Source organism: Bactrocera neohumeralis, chromosome 4, assembly GCF_024586455.1.
Source record: "Bactrocera neohumeralis isolate Rockhampton chromosome 4, APGP_CSIRO_Bneo_wtdbg2-racon-allhic-juicebox.fasta_v2, whole genome shotgun sequence".
NCBI lineage: Eukaryota > Metazoa > Arthropoda > Insecta > Diptera > Tephritidae > Bactrocera > Bactrocera neohumeralis.
The window spans coordinates 78,270,753-78,292,794 of NC_065921.1; the positions used below are offsets into that span (position 1 = coordinate 78,270,753).

Here is a 22,042-nt window from a genome sequence, read left to right on the forward strand (position 1 = left end):
AATAATTTATACTAAGGAACTGAATTCGAACATTCGAATTCAAAACTTGAAACTTCGAATTTTCGTACAAGGCGGAATTTGTATATTGAAAGAAGTTTTGGTATCTAAAGCGTAAAATAAATGCTATAGAAGACATTTCGGATGGAATAGAGAAACTTCGAATTTTCAAAAACTGTATATTCCTGCGTTTGATAACGCATAACCACTACTCTAAGGAATTGAATTCAACACTTGTAACTTCGAATTTTCGAACGAGGAGAAATTCATATAAAAAGAGTAAAATAGTGGCTACTAAAGTCATTCCGGATGGAAAAGAAAAACTTCGAAATTTCGAAAATCGTAGATTCCCACTTTTGACAACGGATAACAAATCACTTATACTAAGGAACTGAATACAAACATTTTAATTTATAACTTGAAACTTCGAATATTTGAATAAGTCAAAATTTATATATAGAAAAAAGTTTTGATACCTAAATAGTAAAATAGATGCAATTAATATAATTCCGGATGGAATAGGGAAACTTCGAAATTTCAAAAACCGTATATTCCTCTGCCAAATAACAAATATTTTATACTTCGAATCTTAATTCGAATATTCGAATTCAAAATTTTGAACTTCCAATTTTCGAAGAAAACTTCAAACACTTTAAATTTTCGAAAACGGTATATTTCTTCACCACATAATATGTAATTTATACTTCGGAAATTAAATTGAACTTTATTGGAACATTGGAACTCATTGTAGTCTTGAATACAAGTAATATATTGAAAATTTGTTTCGATGGGCGGAAGACCTTATCGTTAAAGGTGTTTTTTAAATAAGTTCTACAAAAGATACTATCTTTCTTTAAAGTGTATCCAAACAATTTATGGGCTTTACTACTTAATTTTTTCTACTACCTGGAAGTATACCTGGAGGTTTATCACAGCTGCGACCGAGATTCGAACTCAACACCGATTCGTTATGTTCTTGCTGAGGTTTGTTTACTGCTTCGAAATCCAGTTTGGAGTTAGTTTTCGATGTTATCGCGAATAAGTGTTAAAGTTCGACACCTTGAACTATTGAAAAAGTTACGTTAGAAGACTAGTGCATACAAACTTCCCTCTATAACAAGGGTTGACATGTTTGGCAATGTTAAATTGATAGTTTATATGATATTTTTGTGTTAGTTCTGTAAATATTTCCCTGCAGGGGCGCACACAAACATGCAATATTATCAATCTTCCACCGCTTTTGCTCTCGTACCAACACACACACACACACATGCGCGTTTATAAAATTGTCGAGGAAAACTCTGGCATCGACATCTGTTCTTTGCTTGTGTCTGAAATTTTCCACACACACACATTTGAACACAAGGTATTTATCTATGTATGTGTGCAACTATAGAATTTCACTCGCTCGTGAAAATTTTACTCTGCCGTTGCTACTGTTGTTGTTGTTATGAGCGCATGTTTACATATTGTTGCATAGCGGCTCGAGCGCCGAGTTGTGAGCGCACTGTGCTTCAGGAGGCAGCAATCGTGCATTGAGTTTTCAGTTGCGTTCTTTCTTTCGGTTTAATTAGACGTTTCATTTGTGTTTGCTACATTCGTTCGCACGTCCGCATGTTCTTAATATACATATACACATATAAATGTAGAGATATGTAGTAGCAATCGCATTTATACAACACACTATATAAAATCGTATATACGCCGCGTTTTACTGTATGTTTTTGTTGTGTTTGATTTGAATACATTGTCCGCGTATCATTAAAGTAGAATTTTGCAAAATTTCTTATGATTTCGTGTCGGTCGCGTGTTTTTATTATTGTTCCTGCAAATGTCTTTGTTTTTATGATTGCCCAAAATTTTATTGCTTGGCAATTTTGAATTTCATCTGCTGAATGATGCCGCTGGCTGGCGGCTAAAAGTGCGTCTAGTGTCGCTCAAATCACACCAATTAATATACTATGTATGAATGAAACGTGTGAAAAGCGCGTGGAAAGTGTTGGAAAATATTATTAAAAAAGTGAAAAACAAAAGTTTGTGAACCAAAAAAAAAAAAAAATCAAAAATTAAAATTTTTATAAAAATAACACAGCTGCAGTAATAGTGGCTGGACACAACGTCGCACAAGTGAAACAGAAATTTCGTAAATACATCGACACATGTGTGCATATGTTTGTGTGTGTAAGTTGGTGTAAAGAAAATATAAAAATTAATTCCGCTTTTAAATTATCAGCGGAAAGTAAGAAAAATAACTAAAAACAACAAATATAAGCTCTGTGCTCAGCAAGTGACAAGGAGAATTGTAAATTGAAATATGCTTTCTTGACCTCCCCTTTTGCTTTTTGCTGAGCACACTATAACACTATAGTGCATGTGTGTGTATGTGTGTGTGTACGAGTTGGGAGCGTATGATGGATAGACAAATGGTTGGACGGATGGATGCTGTGCGCTAGCAAGGGCACGGAAATCTATTATATACATACATACATACCTATATACATACATACATACATATACATACATAGTATGTTTGTATCTAAAGGGGTTGCTAAATTTAGTTTTTTTACTTTTAATATGAAATTAAACACAACAACTGTGCGCATTGAATGCTGCTGAATTATAAAATTCTGTGGTTTTTGATATGTGATTTCAAAAAGTTGCCAAATCGGCATAATTTTTATTACGCAGCCACTGCGTGATTTCATATTTCTTAAATATAAAGGGTGATCCATTTCGAGGCTCCCTACTTTTTTAAAGAAAAACACAGATTTAATGGGGAATGTTTATTATCATTTCAAAGAACCTTCTTTGGCATTTCTTTTTGAAGATTATCGCTTTCAAATGGTGCCCACGGCTACGTCTCAGATGGTCCACCCGTTAACTCCAATTTTTGGAGAGTCGTTCTAGCATTTCGACTGGTAACTGGCGAATGACACGCGTGATGTGTTGCTCCAAGGCCTGAATCGAAGTCCTAATTACTTTATACTTTACATATGCCCACAGGAAATAGTCTAATGGTGTGATATCACACTATCTTGGTGACCAATCGACCGGCCCAATACGTAAAATTATCTACTCAACAAAGTGTTCTCTTAATAAATACATTGTTTGATGCGACGCGTGGCAAGTAGCGCCGTCTTGTTGAAATCAAATATCGCCGAGATCACGAGCTTCAATTTCAGGCATCAAATAGTCGGTTATCATGGCGCGATAACGTTCGCCATTGACGGTTACGTTCTCACCGCCATCATTTTTGAAAAAATATGGACCGATGATTGCACCGGCCGTTGTTTTTTCTGGAGGAAATGACAGCTCTTGAATCTATTCAGGTTATTCTTCGTCCCAAAGGGGCAATTTTGCTTGTTTACATACCCATTGAGCCGGGAATGGATCTCATCGCTGAACAAAATTTGGCTAGCAAAAGTCGGATTTCCTTAAATTTTTCAAGAGTCCATAGTTCGAAGCGATGATGAAGTACCTTTACTTGGATCACCCGTTATATAATATATGCAGTTCTTGTGTTGACACTTGCCGCGATTTTGTAAACAGCGTTGCACATGTAGTATTTGTATGTATGTATGTATAAATTTATATCATATGTAAATACATACACACATACATATGTATGTATGTATGTGCTTTTGCATTTATTCTTTCTTCTCATATCATTTATTATTTTCTTATTCATTAAACAAATACTAATGTTAATTATATGCATTTATTATCGCAAGGCGATGACTATACTTACAGATAGGCATGTGTGTATTCATATACATATGTATGTACATATGTATATTCGAAAAATCAAGTATGAAGCAATATTGAAATCGTAATTCAATATTTAAGAGACTAGTAACAGTAAAGAAAGGTTGTTAGATAGCTGATCGAAGATCGCACGTGGACGGCTACATATATGGAGTCCTTTGAAAGCCACATCTATAGCTTCAGAGCCATCTAACCTAACATAATCTAATGACAGTAAAGTGAGGCAGAATCTTATTTGGTCTCTTCTTACTAACTAAATTTACGAAATTAAATATTAAAGCGGCACATTAGGGGGTATGACCCTTCTAAAAGAGACTAATTTTGGGTATAAAAAAAATTAAAAAAAAATATTGTATCAATCGTTTTGAAAATTTTTGCGCATGTTTGTACAGTTTTAAGAATACACAATTTTTGCTAAGAAAAAAAAATGAAAAATAATTTTTTTTTTTTTCAAATTAGACGCGATCTCCGACGGAAATATAAAATTTTTTTTAAATTAGACGCGATCTCCGACGGCGTTAAAAATGTTCTTTGTTGATCTATGATAGAAAAGTGATCAAAAATTAACAAATAATAATAAATTGACGGCAGTTGAAAAAACAATTGAATTTTACCCTAACCAAAAGTCGTTTTGGCTTGTAAAAATTCGATTTTCGAACAGATCAAAAAACTGTTAGGTATGGAGTATACAGAACATGCAGAAAAGTGGATTATTTGTCTCCGAGTAATCACTCAAGCAAATTTTAAAAATGTTTTTTCAAGTAAAACGAGTTTGCAGACAAACTGCTGGAGCTGATTGCACTGAGTAGCTACACTTTAGAAGTCTGTACAGAAAAACCCGCTTAAATTTCGCAGGAAAAACCAAGCTTTTTCAGGTACTTAAGCGGGTTGGGTGTTTAAAAGTGCCCGCTTAGTCCTTCGATACGAGTAATGAGCCCAAAAATGTTGGTTTTTAAGCGGACTCGATACTTAAGCGAGCGGTACTTAAGCGGTTTTTATTGTAACTCCATAAATATTTGAGATAGCCATTTAAAATTTTAGTATGTTATTTTTTAAAGTGCAACCCAGCGAAAAATTAATATTTTTCTGTTCTCACTAGCTACGCTCCTAAATTTTACTAATTTTCGCCATTATTATATCTTTCATTAATATCTCTTTTCAGTAAAATTTCGAGTTTTTTTTTGCTCTGATTATGCATTCTTAATGAAAATTGTTGAAATTGATATTTGGAAAGCTATTAATAACACTTATTGAGCTCCTCCACCGCGCGTTAATGTGTTTTCAATTATCTAAAGTTGCCAAAAAGTCAAAATTTCGAACTTGTCCGCATCGTTTTTGCTACTTCACTGTCACGGTCTATATTTCCATTTAATTTTTTAACTTTGTTAGGGTTTCATTCCAATTTTGAATAATAATATGTCCACTAAAATGCAATTTTATTATTCATGATAGTATAAATGTTGCGGTCAGTGTCCAAACCACAGTTCTTAGTTTTTGCTATAACAGTAAAATCAAAAAATTAGTTGTTATAAAACTTTTTGGGTTTTGTGATCTTTAGTGAATCATAAATCCTTGTAATTTAAGGTTCCTACATACGTACAACTTGGCTATAACCGAGAAGAAAAAGAAGATAAGTACAACTTACCGTTACAAATAGTGTTACATCGTCAAAATAACAGCACTTGATCTGAAAAATTTAGTCAATTTCGGAACTGGCGTTTTTGTGAATTGTTTCCAAATTCTTCTGTCATGACTTTACCCCAGTTCCTGGCACTGCAAGCGCTCTATGTTTCATAGTTGGTTGAGTAAAATTATATTTTCATTACGATTACCCAATTTTATATTGAATTGTGTGTGTTTCTATTCGTAATCAGTTTGACGTCACTTCAGCGAAGTGAAGTTCACGACTTCTGGCATTTTGATGATAATTTGAATTGTTTTTGAAAAATTGCTGTAAATGCTGCTTAGTATATGTAATATAAATAAGTATTACAGGAGAGCTAGAAATACGTGTAGTAGGTTGTATAGAGTGTTTTATTTTCATAGCTTTTAATTACAAACAATTATTATATTAGCATATAAAACAGTTTCTGTAAGACATTTAATATATGAAAATATTGATTAAAAGATAATCAGAGGTCTTAAACAATAATATGGTTTATTTTGAGTATCCTTAATAATTAAGATACAGATGACGCTTTAACCTTAAATTAAGTTTGAATTTTCAGACGCTTAGTATTCGACAAAAAGCTTCTATTGCTCACTATGTTCAACGAACTGAAATAAAATTGGAGTTAATATAGTGTGCAGAAAAAAAGATTTCTTGTGACTGCATTTGGATTTCATGTCTATAGACAGTGGTAGTCAATAATTCAGGTCTCTCGGCTGTGGTAGCTTCTTTTCGGTATTATTGCACTGTTTTAGGTTTAAAATTTCCCGAACTAAGAAGCTCATAGAAATCTAAGACGAAATCTAGATAAACCTTGACATTGCACGCAGCAATTTGAAGTTATAAACACGAATCTATAATTTTTATATCCTGAATTAGATATATTAAGTTTGCTACAAGGTTTGAACACACAAAAGAAAGCATTTCTGTCCGTCTGTAATATCAACTGTTTCTTCAAAGATATTGATCTGAAATTTTGCACTCGTTTTTTTTCATTCCAAGAAGCAGAGCCGCCGGTATTGCTAGGTTATATTAGCTGCCATACAAACTGATCGATCAAAATCAAATTATTTTTTGTAAAACTTTTTTATTTGACAAGAAATCTTCACGAAATTTAGATTATTGTCCCAGGAAACACTACAATCTCCGAACATATTGTTCAGAACGGATCACTATATCAAATAACTACCATATAAAGTGACGGAACAAAATCAAGATCTTTTTATACCGTTTTGTGCTATATGAAGTGCACATGTACATACATACATGTGTGTTATTATAGCTTCGGTGCAGTCAAGTTAACGTTTTAACCGATTTTTTATTTTTATTTTGTTTTTATCGTAGTACATAGCTACAACTGACCAGATATTCGAACAAAGTTCTATTTTTCGCTAATAATTTTTAGTTTATTTTCCTTTTTTTAAATTTTTTAAAATAATTTTTTTTATTTTATATTTTATTTAATAAATTTTTTATATTTTTTATTTTATTGTTAATACTTTTAACTTTTTTTCGCTAGTTTTTTAGTTTTTACTTTTTTTTTAAATGTTTTTTATGTTTCCAATAATTTAATTTTTTTTAAATATTTTTTAATTCTATTTGAATATTTACATTTTTTTTATTTTTTAATATTTTTTATATTTACAATAATTTTAATTTTTTTTTAATATTTTATATTTTATTTAATAACATTTTTATATTTTTTATTTTATTGTTAATACTTTTAACTTTTTTTATTAGTTTTAACTTTTTTTAATGTTTTTTATGTTTCCAATAATTTAATTTTTTTTAATATTTTTTAATTCTATTTGAATATTTACATTTTTTTTAATTTTTTTAATATTTTTTATATTTATAATAATTTTAATTTTTTTTAATATTTTGTTTTTATATTTCTTAATATTTTTTTATGTTTTATTTTTTTTTAATAAACATATTTTTTTACTTGAATATTTTTTTAAATTATATTTTTATAAATTTTTTTTATTTTTTAAAATATTTTTTATATATTTTTTTTATTTTTTTTTTAATATTTTTTAAATTGTTTTTTTATATATTTTTTATTTTTTATATTTTTTTTAATTTTTTTTTTTTTATTATTTTTTTTTTATTTTTTTTTAATTTTTTTTTTTTTTTTTTTTTTTTTTTTTTTTTTTTTTTTTTTTTTTTTTATTTTTTTATTTTTTTTTATATTAAAAAAAAAAAATTTGTTTTTTATATATTTTTTCTTTTCATCTTTTTTCAATCAATTATGTGGCAACTTTTATTCTTCCATTCCCTTATAAATGCTCACTCTGTGCCTGCAATTTATTTCAATTAAATTTGATTAACATATCGGCCAGACTTTAAAAAAGCGCAGAAAATAAAACAAAAAAAGTGGAGCCAGCAATAAAGAAAGAACTAAAGTTCCATACCAACACTTGTATCGGCATGTATGCGTTAATGTATAAGTATAGAAATGTATATGTTAGTAAAAACTGAGAGTAATTGGAGCAATAACAGAGAAACCTGCCAACAGCATCCACTGCTCATGCTCAAAGCGCCGCCTGAGGGTAGAGCGCCCTTTTTGAGCTACTGAACTATGTACATACTCTTTATTACTTTTATGTTACTTCCCTTTTCTGCATTAACAAACATTTTTCTGTGTAGAATGAAGTCAAAAGGAAAACTTCGAAAGTTACGAAAATTTACATATTGAAGGCTGAAAATCTATGTACAGCGAATATTTTTAGTAAACAAAGCGTTTATTTAAACAAATTAGTACTCACATACATATACACGGGCATTTTTGTAAATCTGTGAGCAAACAGCGGCACATGCCTGCATTTGTCGAACTACGAACTATATTTGAAGGCCGCAATTTTCTCTATAAAGAAATGAGAGCAACGCCACCACCGCCGCATCCTGGCCGGTCCAAAGACAATACAAACCTACATACAAATAATATTATCATATTTTTTTCAGTTCGTCAATACTTTTAGTTCATATTTTGGCTTTGTTCTTTAATTTTTTTGTTTACTCATTGCTTTTGTATTATTTGTCTTTTCTTTTCTTTGTGTTTTTGTACCTTTTAAATGTATCTTTCAGCTGGCAAGGGTTAGCTTAGCTGTCTTCCGCGCGTGCTCCTTGAAATTTGCTTGGCACAAATATGTTTTTCATCTCATCTTACTTATTCTTGTTTACTTCATTTGCACTTTGTTGTTGTTGCATGCATTTGTGTTATGTTGCGTACGCGCTTGAACCTTTTTCAATTGTTTCACTCATATTTCGACACTTGGCTCTTTGTATATGTATGTGTGCTACCTGCGCCTGAAATATAACCACAAACATATTGATTCTTTGTAAACAACAACAACACATATTTACTTGTGTACGTGACAGCAAATGATGCACTTTTTTCTTTGAAGCACTCGTGTGTGTAGCCGGGGGTGACTACTTTTGTAGGAAAAAAGACAAAAATTATAGTGAAAATGCTAATGATTTGGTCAAGTAGTAATTTCCTTCCGCTTTTCTTGTTATATTCATATATTTGTTTGTATTTTTATACTATGGAACATGGACGGAAGTTAAGTAACATGCTTAGAAGTCTAAAGTGTGTGTCTTAGAAAGACTTCTTACGCATAATTTTATGTGCATTAGAGTTAATTTTACCTGTAATTACATAACAAGTCTTCTATGCAACATGTGCGCAGGCTTTCTTTTTCCTTTTTTTATAAAAACCAAGAAAAAACCTTAGCTTCGGTTCCACCTGAGCTATAATACCCTTCACATTTACATTTCATATACCAAAAAGTGTGTAAAAATATCTTTATCTTGATTTTGATAGCTCAGTTTGTATGGCAGCTATAGGCTATAGTGCTCCAATGTGATATATTTTATTTAGCGTTGTCTTATGATATAAATTATACCAAATTTCGTGCAGATATCTTGTCAAACGAAAAAGTTTTCCATACAAGAACTTAATCGGTCAGTTTGTATGGCGGCTATATGCTATGGTGGTCCGATATTGGCGTTGCCGACAAATGAGCAGTTTCTTGGAGAGAAAAGGACGTGTGCAACGTTTCAGTTCGATATCTCGAAAACGAAGCGACTTGTTCTCTTATATACGAAAGACGAACAGAGAGACGGAGATCGACTCAGCTGATCATCCAGATCTTTATGTGTATACACTATATAGGGTCTCCAAACTTTCCTGCTGAGTGTTATAAACTTCGTGGCAAACTTAATATTTTCTGCTCAGGGTATAAAACTCGACGTGAGATAGTTTTCTTTGAGGTCAACTCTTAATTTTTTGTTAGTATTATAAAGTTTTAATTTTTATAAACAAACCCGATATACATACATTTGTATCTATGTATTTAGTACTCTTATGTATTCCAAAAAGCTATTAATTTGGGATACCCGAGCTTACAGTCATTGGAGGGATAAAAAATCTCGTCCGTTCATATTACGTAGACCAGGTCGCCGCTAGAACGATATTATCTCTAGGAAAGATTGGAAATTTGTAGGTTAACATTGGGACCGAGGGTATCTAAAAATGTTATATAGGATGTGCAGGAAATGTCTAGAGTAAGGTTCCAGGGAAAACATAGAGCATCTCTTCTGCACTTGTCCCTCATTGGCAAGACTATGCTGTAAGCATCTCGGGTCCCCACGGTATGATACACTGGTAGAGGTAACGATAGTGAGACCACAGAGTCTGTTAAAATTGGCGTCAAACACAGACATCATAAAGGATGACTACTCCACATGGACCTAGTAACTGAACTCCAACTCATTGGCCTACCAGATTAACCTAACCTAACCTAACCTATATAGGATTTGGATCAAATTTAAATCTCATAAGCAATTAAAATCGTTTCCAAGATACGATAACTTAATACTCTAATCTAATATTAAAAACATTTTAGCTTTTATATATGAAATATGTCTATTATTTAAATTAAATAGTTATTATATCTTTTGTAATGTAATTAGTGCCACACTTCCGTCTAACAAACCGCCTCCACTTGTCTAATTTTTTTTCCTCATACATCTATGTATCTACACTTATATATAAATATCTAAGCATTTTACTGTCTGTGATTTAATTTAATATTTGCGCCCGGTGACAATACCCAAGTCAAGTCCAGTCCAGTCAGCAAGCTGCATTAGAGCTCATGGAATTTATGGTGTGCGTCAGCTTTCTTGCTCACTCTTGTACCCACTTGCGAATATGAATGTGCAAATTCCAAGGAAATTTGGGCAATTATGATAACCACACATACTTAAGAACTTATGTACATTAAGAATTTAAGTGAGTTAAATGGGTAAAGTGAAATTAAAGAGCGGGGACGGAATGAATGAGGAACAACCGCACATTATGAGTTCATACAAACGATTTATTCGGTTATTTAATTAAATAATAACACTTTTGAAGAACTTAAGTAGTAAGAATGAGGGCTGTGAAGTTGAAATGCTTGTATGATATATACATTATACCTAAAAATAATAATGCGATCATTCTAGTAGAAGCGGTAGTAAGTGTAAGTTGTCTGCAATAATTAATTATTATATAAACATTGTGGTCATTGCATCTGCGAAGTGGACCTTAAAAAAGCGCCATTGAATAATTCAATGTCATAATGTAAGGTTTATGACTTGGGTCACTTACATAGGTGTGAGACTTTGATAGCTGGTTAATTGTACAATTTAGCATTAATTGAATGGAATTGCAGTCTATACTCAATTGAATACGTGTATTTTATATTCTTTAATTATAAAAAAGTCACAATATATGTATACCCTGAACAAAACACTCAGAAGCAAGGAAAGAAGAAGGAAGGCTCTGTATTTTCGCGTACTAGTCCCTCAGTTTTTGAGATATCGAACTGAAATTTTGCACACGTTTTTTTCTTTCCAAGAAGCTGCTCATTTGCTGGAACCGCCGGTATCGGATCATTACACGATATAGCTGGCATACAAAGTGATCGATCAGATGAAGACCTTCAAAGGAAAACTTTTTTATTTGACAAGTTATCTTTATCAAATTTGTCATAGCTTATTGTCTGAAATAGCGCTACAAGCTCTGAATAAATTGTACAGATCGGATTACTATATCATATAGCTGCCATACAAAGTGATCGATGAAATTGAAGACCTTGTGTGGAAAACTTTTTTGTTCGACAAGTTATCTTTATGAAATTTGGCAGAATTCATTGTCCAAGACAGTGCTATAAGCTCTGAAAAAATGCTGCAGATCGGATCACTATAGCATATAGCTACCGTGCAAATTAATCGATCAATTGAAGACCTTGTACGGAAAACTTTTTTGTTCGACAAGTTATATTTATGAAATTTGGCATAGCTCATTGTCCAAGACAGCGCTACAAGCTCTGAATAAATTGTACAGATCGGATCACTATAGCATATAGCTGCCATACAAAGTGATCGAAGGATTAAAGACCTTGTACGGAAACCTTTTTTTATTCGACAAATTATCTTAACGAAATTTGACATAAAGTATCGCCTAAGAGAGCGCAACCAATGCCGAACATATTGTGCAGATCGGATCACTAAAGCATATAGCTACCATACAAACTGATCGATCAGATGAAGACCCTGAAGGGAAAACTTTTTTGTTTGACAAGATGTTTTCACGAAATTAGGCATAGATTATTGTCAAAGCGCTGTTGTACATTCTCTGAACAAATTGTATAGATCGGATCACTATATCAACTAGCTGCTATATAAACTAACCGATCGAAAAAAAACCTTTTTTAACCTCATATGCTTATAGAATTGTAACTGTGAAGGGTATTATATCTTCGCCGCAGCCGAAGTTAACGTTTTTTCTTCTTTTACTTTTCTACAAATGTCACAATATATTTTCAAATGTTCTACATACATTCAATTTCCGCATAGAAAACCCATCAACACAAATAAATTTTCCAATTTCTACGTCAAACACTGCATTTACAACTGAAATCAATACAATTTAATAGATCATTACGTTGACAACAAAAAAACAGTTGTCCACAATAAGACAACAACGCCATTAGCACTATAAAACTACCCATCAGCGCTATAATTCCCAGGCAGCACAATGCTTTGACATTGTAATTGAACATTGCAATTTAAAATGCTTCACGGTTTACATTAAAATACGCTCTCAGTTGTTTTTGTTGTACTCACTGCTACTTCAAATTCAGTTCAATCGCAAATCGCGCACTTTGTTCGCGCAATAATACCAAATTTGTAAAGTAGCTCCTATTAAAGTCGATTAATTCGCCCCTTCGCTTTTGCCGTTTCACAAACATTGATTTTCAAAACGTAATTAACTGCATTTCGTCGCAAAAATAAATCACAACAAAAAGGCAAAAATGGAAAAATAAACAATAAATATACGAGTATGTGGAAAATACGAGCACTTTTTGCGCTTAATCGAAAATAAAATCCATTTATGGTTAAAATGGGGGCAAATAATTACAGATTCGTTACACTCATACGCCATTAAGTGGCTTCAAAACTTTTTTTGCTAACAAATCTGTAAACTTTTGAAAAATTCAACTAATTGTTGTTACACCCACACACGATTGGCGCCGGCAATCGAATTTAGTTTGAAAATTTTCCGTGATTTTAATGAACTGAAAAGTTTGTGATACCGTTGGATTGTTGTTGTGCGCGAAAGTTCATTTGAATTATAATATTTCGATGTGTCAAGAATGCACTTGCAATTGAAATTGAATATTGAAATCAATTAAGCAAAAAATTACGGATATTTTGTTTTGATAAGTAGAAGAATTTTACAAAATAAATCATACAATCCAAAGAAAATACAGAAATTAATGTTTTTACAAAATTCAAAGCTATCTCACTTGATGCCAGATTTCCACATTGATGCTAGAGTTATTGCAGAACGCTGTGACTACTAAACGGCTTAAAATACAATTTCTTTATATGTGACTCTAGAAAAGTAGTTAACGTGCGAAACGGGAAAAGCTGTTAAAATATTTTTCTCGTTATCTCATTAATTTCTTTATATAACCAGGTCACATATAAGAAATCCATTAAAAGAAGTTGTAATTACTTCGTGTCAGGTCCATACTATAAAAATAGATACATAATAATAACTTCCCAACCAAGTTTTCAAAGCTTCTTGGGACTTATCATCATATGTAACCTGAGAACCTGGTCGTGATACGGTCCATGAGGTTTTTTGCGATAGCTCATATGGCACCCATCGAGCTATATAGTTTTGTATCCACAATATTATAATATAACAGTGCTTATAACTTAGTAAAAGCTTTTGTTAAAGCGGTTGTCTGGAGCCAGTTTACGTGGCATGGCGCAAGTTAGTTGTCATCGAAATCATCTGACAGTAGTCCTGCTGTTTCCACGGGGTCAGGCCATTGGGAGAGGGCTGTTAGATAAGTGCCCTTCATTGGGCATGCAAAGAAGGTGGTTAGAGCCATGCTGGGACTTGTTATACAGAGGAAGTCGGTAAAGGTCTTAATGTCTCCACTGGGCTTGTCATCTAGCATTGTACAGGGTTTGTCCGGAAAGTTATAGGACTGATTTTCTTCCACCGCGACTGTACTTCGGAGCGTGCGTGCACCGACTGGATGCGGTAGAGGGCGTTCCTAACTGACGAACGAGTTTGTCAGCTGTCTCCGAGCATCTGGAGAGTCAAACATTTTCAGGTGACGTGTTGCAAGTCGAAAATACAGCGTTCGTTAAATCTACGACAGAGACGTTTGATACGATCAAGCAGGTTTTCCCAGATGTTGCTTTAGCAATAAGTGCTGTGTTTCGGCGGCACCAGACCTTTTTGGAGGGCCGGGAAGAGGTCGCTGATGAAGACCGTGCTGGGAGACCTGCGACTTCGACAAACACCGACAATGTGACTCGTGTGCGCAAAGTTTTGAACTCAGACCGTCGACTAAGTATTCGTTTAATTGCCCTGTTATTTAAACAAATTTATCAAAATTTGTGGTTCATGACTCAAATGATGACCCTCCGATAAGACATCACAGCCGTTTGGAAGCTGCACCACCATGACGCTCCGGCTCTCACCGCCTTTCTTGTGAACAGCTACCTAACCAGGGTCGTCATCCTAACGCTTCCGCAGCCACCCTACAGCCCAGATGTAGACTTTTTTTGTTTCTTTGTCTGAAAAGTCCAATGAAAGGGGATCCAAGCAGAATGCACATCGGCTCTTACGGTTGTTCCGGAGAATGCCTTCCGTGACGCCTTTAATGCTTGAAAATAGTGGTAGATGCGCTGCATCGACGCAGAAGGAGACTACTTTGAAAGTTTTTAAAGAATTGTAACGATTGGTTCAATCATTTTTTATACCCTGAACAGGGAATATTAAGTTTGTCACGAAGTTTGTAACATCCAGAGGGAATCGTCGGAGACCCTATAAAGTATATATGTATATAAATGATCAGTATGTTGAGCTGAGTCGATTTAGCCATGTCCGTCTGTCTGTCTGTCTGTCTGTCTGTCTGTCTGTCTGTCTGTCTGTCTGTCTGTCTGTCTGTCTGTATATATACAAACTAGTCCCTCAGTTTTTAAGATATCGTTTTGAAATTTTGCAAACGTCATTTTATCTTCAAGAAGCTGCTCATTTGTCGGAACGGCCGATATCGGACCACTATAAAATATAGCTGCCATACAAACTGAACGATCGGAAAAAAGTTCTTGTTTGGAAAGCTTTCACATTTGACAATGTATCTTCACAAAAGTTGGCACAGGTCATTTTTTAGGGCAACAATGTAATCTCCGAAGAAATTGTTCAGATTGGCTTACTATAGCATATAGCTGTCATACAAACTGAACGATCGGAAACAAGTTCTTGTATGGAAAACTTTTGCATTTGACAAGATATATTCACGAAATTTGGTATAGGTTATTTTCTAAGGCAAAAATGTAATCTCCGAAGAAATTGTTCAGATCGGCTTACTATAGCATATAGCTACCATACAAATTGAACGATCGGAAAAAGTTCTTGTATGGAAAACTTTTGCATTTGACAAGATACAGTCATGAAATTTGGTATAGATTATTTTCTAAGGCAACAATGTAATCTCCGCAAAAATTGTTCAGATCGGTTAACTATAGCATATAGCTGCCATACAAACTGAACTATCGGAAACAAGTTCTTGTATGGAAAACTTTTGCATTTGACTAGATATATTCACGAAATTTGGTATAGGTTATTTTCTAAGGCAACAATGTAATCTCCGAAGAAATTGTTCAGATTGGCTTACTATAGCATATAGCTTCCATACAAACTAAACACATAATTACTAACAGAAATGCACCTGTGAAGGGTATTTAGCTTCGGTGCAACCGAAGTTAACGTTTTTTCAACCGATTACACTCGTAAAACACGAGATACAGACCTTATATTTATAGAATTAATTGATATTGCCATTTCTGCTTGTATAAAACAGAAAATATATAAATTATTAGGAATCTGTAATTTAAATAGCTCTATTAAAATTGTTGATCAAAGATAATATCACAGTTTTCTTTAATAAAATACTTTGCGCAACATAATATGAGCTTAAAATAACGGTAATATATATTTTCTTCGCACATATAACCTAAAAGCATTGCGTTAAGCAATCTAACACTTGATTGTAATTATAATATTTTTGTTCAAATATTTTTATTCAATACTTAGCTTTTTCACCTAGCCATTTTCAACGATCCAAGCAGATAATCCACTGCATATGGGCACTTAATTTTGATGCAATTATTTGTTTCTTATTTTTAGTTGGTTTGTTTTTCTTTTTTTGCTTTGTTTTTCTTTTTCCGCCTGTTTCAAGCGCCTAATCAATATTTTTACACCTCATAACAGTTTACACTTTGCAGCGTTTGGAGAATTTTTCACGCCACTGCACACGCCTGCTTATTTTCTACGATTTCCTACTTCAATTGCTTGCAAGATGTTTTACAACACCACAAAACGCCAAGCGCTGGGCTTGATTGCACCTAATCTCGTTTGTAATGCATGCTCATTACTAAATTCAGCGGCGTTGTTATCAATTGCAGAGTGACGCCGCTGCTGCCGCGCCAATTAACACCACCGACATTGCATTGGCAATTGAGCTTAAGCAGCAGGTGCAGCTAGTTCAGCGATGTTTTTAGTATTGTTTGCAACAAAATCTAACACCTCAGGGTGCAGCGCGCTAATTACTCCAATGGCAAGTGAATATTACACCTGTGCGCAACAACAACAACTCGTGCAATAACAGCGTTGCTCAGCTGTAAAGCGGAAAACTGGAAATCCCAAGTGTTTTGTTGACTTGTTCACACCTTCGCAGCTACTTAATTAAACGCTTACGGTCAGTTGCTTCAATGATAACTGCATTAAGCTGCGCTAGCTTTGAGAGCAATTGCTGTTGTTGCCTGCACAGCGTCAACTTGTTGCATGCGCCTAATAATTTTGTTAGCAGCACATAAGTAAATTGCCATAGAATCGATATGTGTCAAATTTGAATATAAACATACATACAAAAGACGTACAGTTAGGTGCATATTAATAGCAGTGCTAGTTGGAATATGCTTCAGTGCAAAAAACTGAAATATTTGTAATAGTAATATGAAGTAGACTTGTCATACAATAGTCGTTGGCCTTAAGGGCTCACTTGAACTCCAAAAAATTTTTCTTTTCTGGATATTGTTTTTTTGAAGAGACATTTTACTATAAATATATAAAGGTAATGATCGCAGGACCAGTGCACTTTTTGATTTTTGACTTTTGTGCAAAAATTTGATTCCCTTACCTTTGTTAGCGTCGCGTCATTGTTACATTTCAAGATTTTCATTCCACTAATCGATCCTGCTCCATCAAATGACGACATGGGTGCGCTCGATTCGACGTCCATTTTCAAGAAGATGACTTCTAAGAGCTTCATTTAAACTATTTGCCACCGCTTCTGTGACATTTGTCCCAGCGGGTTACTGCGATCTATGAGCGCGACGCTCAAATGGCGTTTCGTAATCTCATTGGCTGCCGCCGCTGTCTTGGACGTTGTCGGTTTGTCGTACGCGTGCTTCACATCTAGCTTCTCGGCTACATCTTTGCACTTCCTCTTTTTCAAGGGCGCCTTCGGTTCGCTATCCATCATTCCACTGCCTCATTCCAGCGATATGCTCCTCAATGCGCTTAGCTTACGCTGGATCCGAGGCATTACACAAATTTCGTGTGGCGAAGTGTGCCCGGCCGTTCCTCACCTCCTTTCTAGCCCAAGCCAGACGTTACACATCTTCTTCTTTCAGGCTGGACTTGCCTTCGACAAGCTGCATATTCCGACCGCCACCTTCTACCTCGCTTTTGCCTTCAACCCCTCCTTGCTTGGCTGTTTACGAGGCCCTCTTTCGTTGGCAGAGTTGGAAACCTCGGTGGCCTGCACAGAAGAGCGATAAGTTATGTTTTCTTTTCTGCGTTTATGCTTACAGCGTTTTCTTAGGCCGAGTCTTCATGGACTGTGCCACCTGTGCGCTGTAAAGCTGGTTTGGCAGTAGTACTATAACCACCGCAACCTGCTTGCGTTACAGTGGAGGTGGGGTCGCTGGCGACACAGCTTACAAGATCGCTGTGCCCGCTGGTAGTAGCAGCCTTTTCCAAAACCGACGTTAGGACCGATATCCCAGTCTGCTTCGTTCCTTTGCTGACCTCCAAGTTTTTGATACGGGGGTCTCTATCCCTAGCGTTTTAAACCTACTGCTGGGTACCTCATTAGCAATGGTCGTTCTATTGCCCATTCACCTACTTCTGAAGATGCATACGCAGTCCTACATAAGGGGATGATTGGGAAAATACGTGAGCCTTCACTAGAAGCAATGTAATGACTGACTAGAGCCAGCTTGAGATCATAACATTGTAAGCAGCAACACCCATGCTCCAGTCGACATCCGCGCGATGGATGCAGCTATAAGGAATTCTTTGCCGACCCAATCAATTTTAGTAATGTAGGATGTTTCGAGAAATCCTCATCCGTCAATGAGCACTGCTGTTTTTCCGAACATAACTGTCTATGCACATATGAGTCGCAGTTAGTCCTTTCGCCGTTGTCATAGTTATTTCAGCGAGTTGTCAAAACAAAAGCGCTACTTCAGTAGCTCGCAAGTATGTAACTCGACATTGCCTTCAATTTTCGTTTTGTCCATTTGAAATCAGTATTAATTTTCACACTTTCGCATTTATCGGTTGTGTGTTGCTTGGCGTTATTTCGTGATTTGTACGCGTTTGTAGATTTTTTAGCGCAATTCAGTGCATAAACATAAGTTTGCTAATTTCTAAATATAAAATTTGTGCTCAAAAAGTTTGTGTTTTTTGTGTGCAACAAACACCAAAATTACATACAAACAAATGTATGTATGTATGGATGTAGACACGCACTTTTCACATAATATTATATTTTTAGGCAATTTGTTACGTTTACTCTCGCATTAAGTAGTGCATTTCCCAGCGCCGTCAGACGTCATCTTCATCTTCGAAGCGTACGCGCTCGGCCAGCGCGCGGCTGTGTGAAATGTGAGTTCCCATTATTTGGATTTTTGTGCCTGTCATTTTTTCGTCTGTTGCACTTTTTTCACTATTTCTAAAGACGCGTTGCAATGAGTTGCTCATTTGTCGCAATTTGTTGCAGAACTGTGTCAATATTTTTATCGTGACGTTGCTTGGGCTGCCACTTTTAAAAATACTCACATTTGTGTTTAATGAGTGTATATTTTTTTGAGACCATCCAATTGTGTTTTATTGCAGCATTTGGGACTGATAATTCTTCATTATTGTGACATAAAATGTGCGTTTAAGCAAGCAATATTAATTTTATGATTTTTTAAATTATACTAATAGCGCTCAGATACAAAAACAACACAAATATGAGTGAATAATTATTCGTTTTAATTTTTATTAGCAACTTTGAAGGATCTATTTTACTTTTTATACAAATCGACAGTAAAGCTGTATATCTTCTTCTTACTTAGAAGCTTATATGTATGTGTTAAAGATGTTTATAAGTAATGGTGGTAAATTCATACAGCCACTCTGATAGAAACCGTCGTCACTATTGGTAAATCAGTGGATTTTTCCAAAACTTTCAGAAAAATCGTACGAAATACACATTGTGATAAAATTTATTTAAATTCCCCGGGTAAATGATATTTCAATAAATTTTATTTTGCTAAGTTGGTAGGTCTGTCCTTAATTACTATGCCCAATATGAGAGCAGTCTGTGAACCAGTTTGTTTACAGCAGTTGCTTAAGTCGGTACGGTAACAAAGAACTTGTCTCAAATTTTGTATTTCTAATCAAATTTCGTGTGCGGAATCATTGCTAATAGAAAAGGCTTACAGCGATTCAGTTTTATCAAAGACAAAAGCTCACGAATGGTTAGCTTTCAAACACAGTCCAGAGATCGTTGAAGACATGCCTCGTTCAGGACGACCTTCGACCTCTTAAAGTGATAAAAATATTAAAAAGTTAAAGACATGGGCCTTGAAAATCGTCAGGGAAGTGTTAGAAAGATGGAAAGAGAGCTCGACATCCCTTGCGGGTCCGTTCGAATGATTTTGGTAGATATTTTGGGTATGAAACGCTTTCTTGCTCGACTCGTCCCGTTAAAGCAAGTCCCTTTGGACATCCTTGATCGTGCGAATTCCGATCCCACATTCATGGAGAGTATTATAACTGCCGATGAGACATGAGTTTATGAGTTTGACATACAAACAAGTCAACAACCATCGGAATGGAGGAAAAAAAGGCCACAATTATTAATAGTTATTTATAATTTCCGGGACTTTTTTAACACAATATTCGATACAGAAAACTGTAGTTATCACTTCATGACAGGTATGGACTATAGCGAGTTTCTATCGGTGTGTGTGTGGCATGGCGTTGTCACACAATTCCTCGATTGTGACATTCGCTGTGTGGTTTGGGGCGCCGTCCTGTTGGAACCACATATTATCCAAGTCCATATCATCCAATTCGAGCCAAAAATATTTGGTTATTATTGAGCAGTAGCGATTCCCATTCACAGTAACGTGCCGGTCTTGATCATCACGGTATGAGTACGGCCAATGACGCCGCCGGCCCATAAACCGCACAAAACCGTAATTTTTTCCGGATATAGGGGGGCTCATGGAGTACGTGTGGATTGGTGCTTGACCAATAACGCATATTTTGCGTATTAACGAAGCCATTCAGCCAAAAATTAGCCTCATCACTGAAGCTGATTTTTCGATGAAAATTCGGATCATTTTCAAATTGTTGCTCTGTCCAATTCACGAACATACGACGATTCTGGTGGTCAAGCGACGTCAGTTCTTGAGTCAATTTAATCTTGTAGGATGTAGGCCGAGATCTTTTCGCCAAATTCGCCACATTGACGTCACAGAGATGCCCATCGCTTGAAAACGGCGTGTGAGGGACTGATTTGGGTATTCCTCAATTGATGCGCCAGCGGCAACAATATTCTCGACTCTACGGGCACTTCTTTGTCTCACTGACACGGCAACATTTTGTACTGTGCCTGTAGATTAAAATTTTTCCACTAGATACTCAATTGTTGATCTGACAGGACGATTACGACGACCATAAATTGAACTTATCGCGCTTAAAGTTGAGGCTCCTGTGTAAGGGCTGAGAAATTCCTCAAAAAATTTGCGTTCGGTTTCAATCTTTTCTACTTTGTTTAGAGTCTTAACAGGCATCTCCCAAATAATTTTATATCAGGAAAAAATAAATATCTAATGTGCTAGGCTCAAAATGCAAATCTGTATTAACGAGAAAGTCTATAATCTCGCAAGTTTTCGATCAATTGACATTTTTCTTTTCATTCTAAGTATTTTCATAACTAAATATATTCTTAAATGGTAAAATGGGGCCGGTTGCTTAGTAATAGTAAAATGAAATGAAAAAGTTGGGAATCGTCTAATTATTAGTTTCTTGGCAGGTGTCGCCAGTTCTAAGAAAACATTAAAATTGAAACAAATCAGCCATTTCATTACTCATTGAGTTCCTGGCTTACTTATAACTGATGCGATGGAGATTTTGCCAGCGAAACCAGAGAATCGAGGTTCATTCGCATGAAAAGGTTACTCAAGCAGAATTATTGTTGCCTTGTTCTTGTTGGCTAACATAATTTATCGAGCCGGGTTCTATCGTTTCTCTAAACGCTTAATCATATAAAATTGTGAAAATATTTGTTTTCTAGAGTTTCAAATTTGTTCTTTTGGATAGAAAACAATTTTTCAGTACCTTAATAAGTACAAAAAAAAACTACCGCTATTAAAAACGGTTCATCATCAGTTGTTCAAGAGTGAATTTGAAATTGTAGAGAAACCAGCCTACGCCACTCTATAACAACTGATCTCAAAACTGACCTAAATTGAATTGCAAAATTTTCATTTCATAAGAAAATTTTATTTACCTCAAAGTTCCAATTCTTTGTTCTCCCCTTTTATGGTGTTCTATTTTCTTTTAATCGCTTTTTTACGTTGACCAGCTGCCCCTCTGACTGCAAAAGTTCACAGTGAGCAGCAAATAAATCATTTCGAAATTCGTTCATTAATTTACTACACACAACAAATGTTCATCAACGTATGTAT

The 22,042-nt window shown here is 34.8% G+C and overlaps 1 protein-coding gene across 5 annotated transcripts in view; it reads left to right on the forward strand.

Annotated features, from left to right (window-relative positions):
- LOC126755503 (centrosomin) overlaps positions 1–22,042 on the forward strand; it is a 63,706-nt gene that overhangs the window by 2,980 nt on the left and 38,684 nt on the right. Inside the window, exon 1 of one of the 5 annotated variants that reach the window (XM_050468120.1) lies at positions 1,541–2,178. The exons of the other annotated variants lie outside the window; for them this stretch is intronic. The gene's annotated coding sequence lies outside the window, so the exon portion shown is untranslated. Of the gene's footprint in view, positions 1–1,540; positions 2,179–22,042 lie in introns of those variants that run through there. 5 annotated transcript variants of the gene reach the window in all.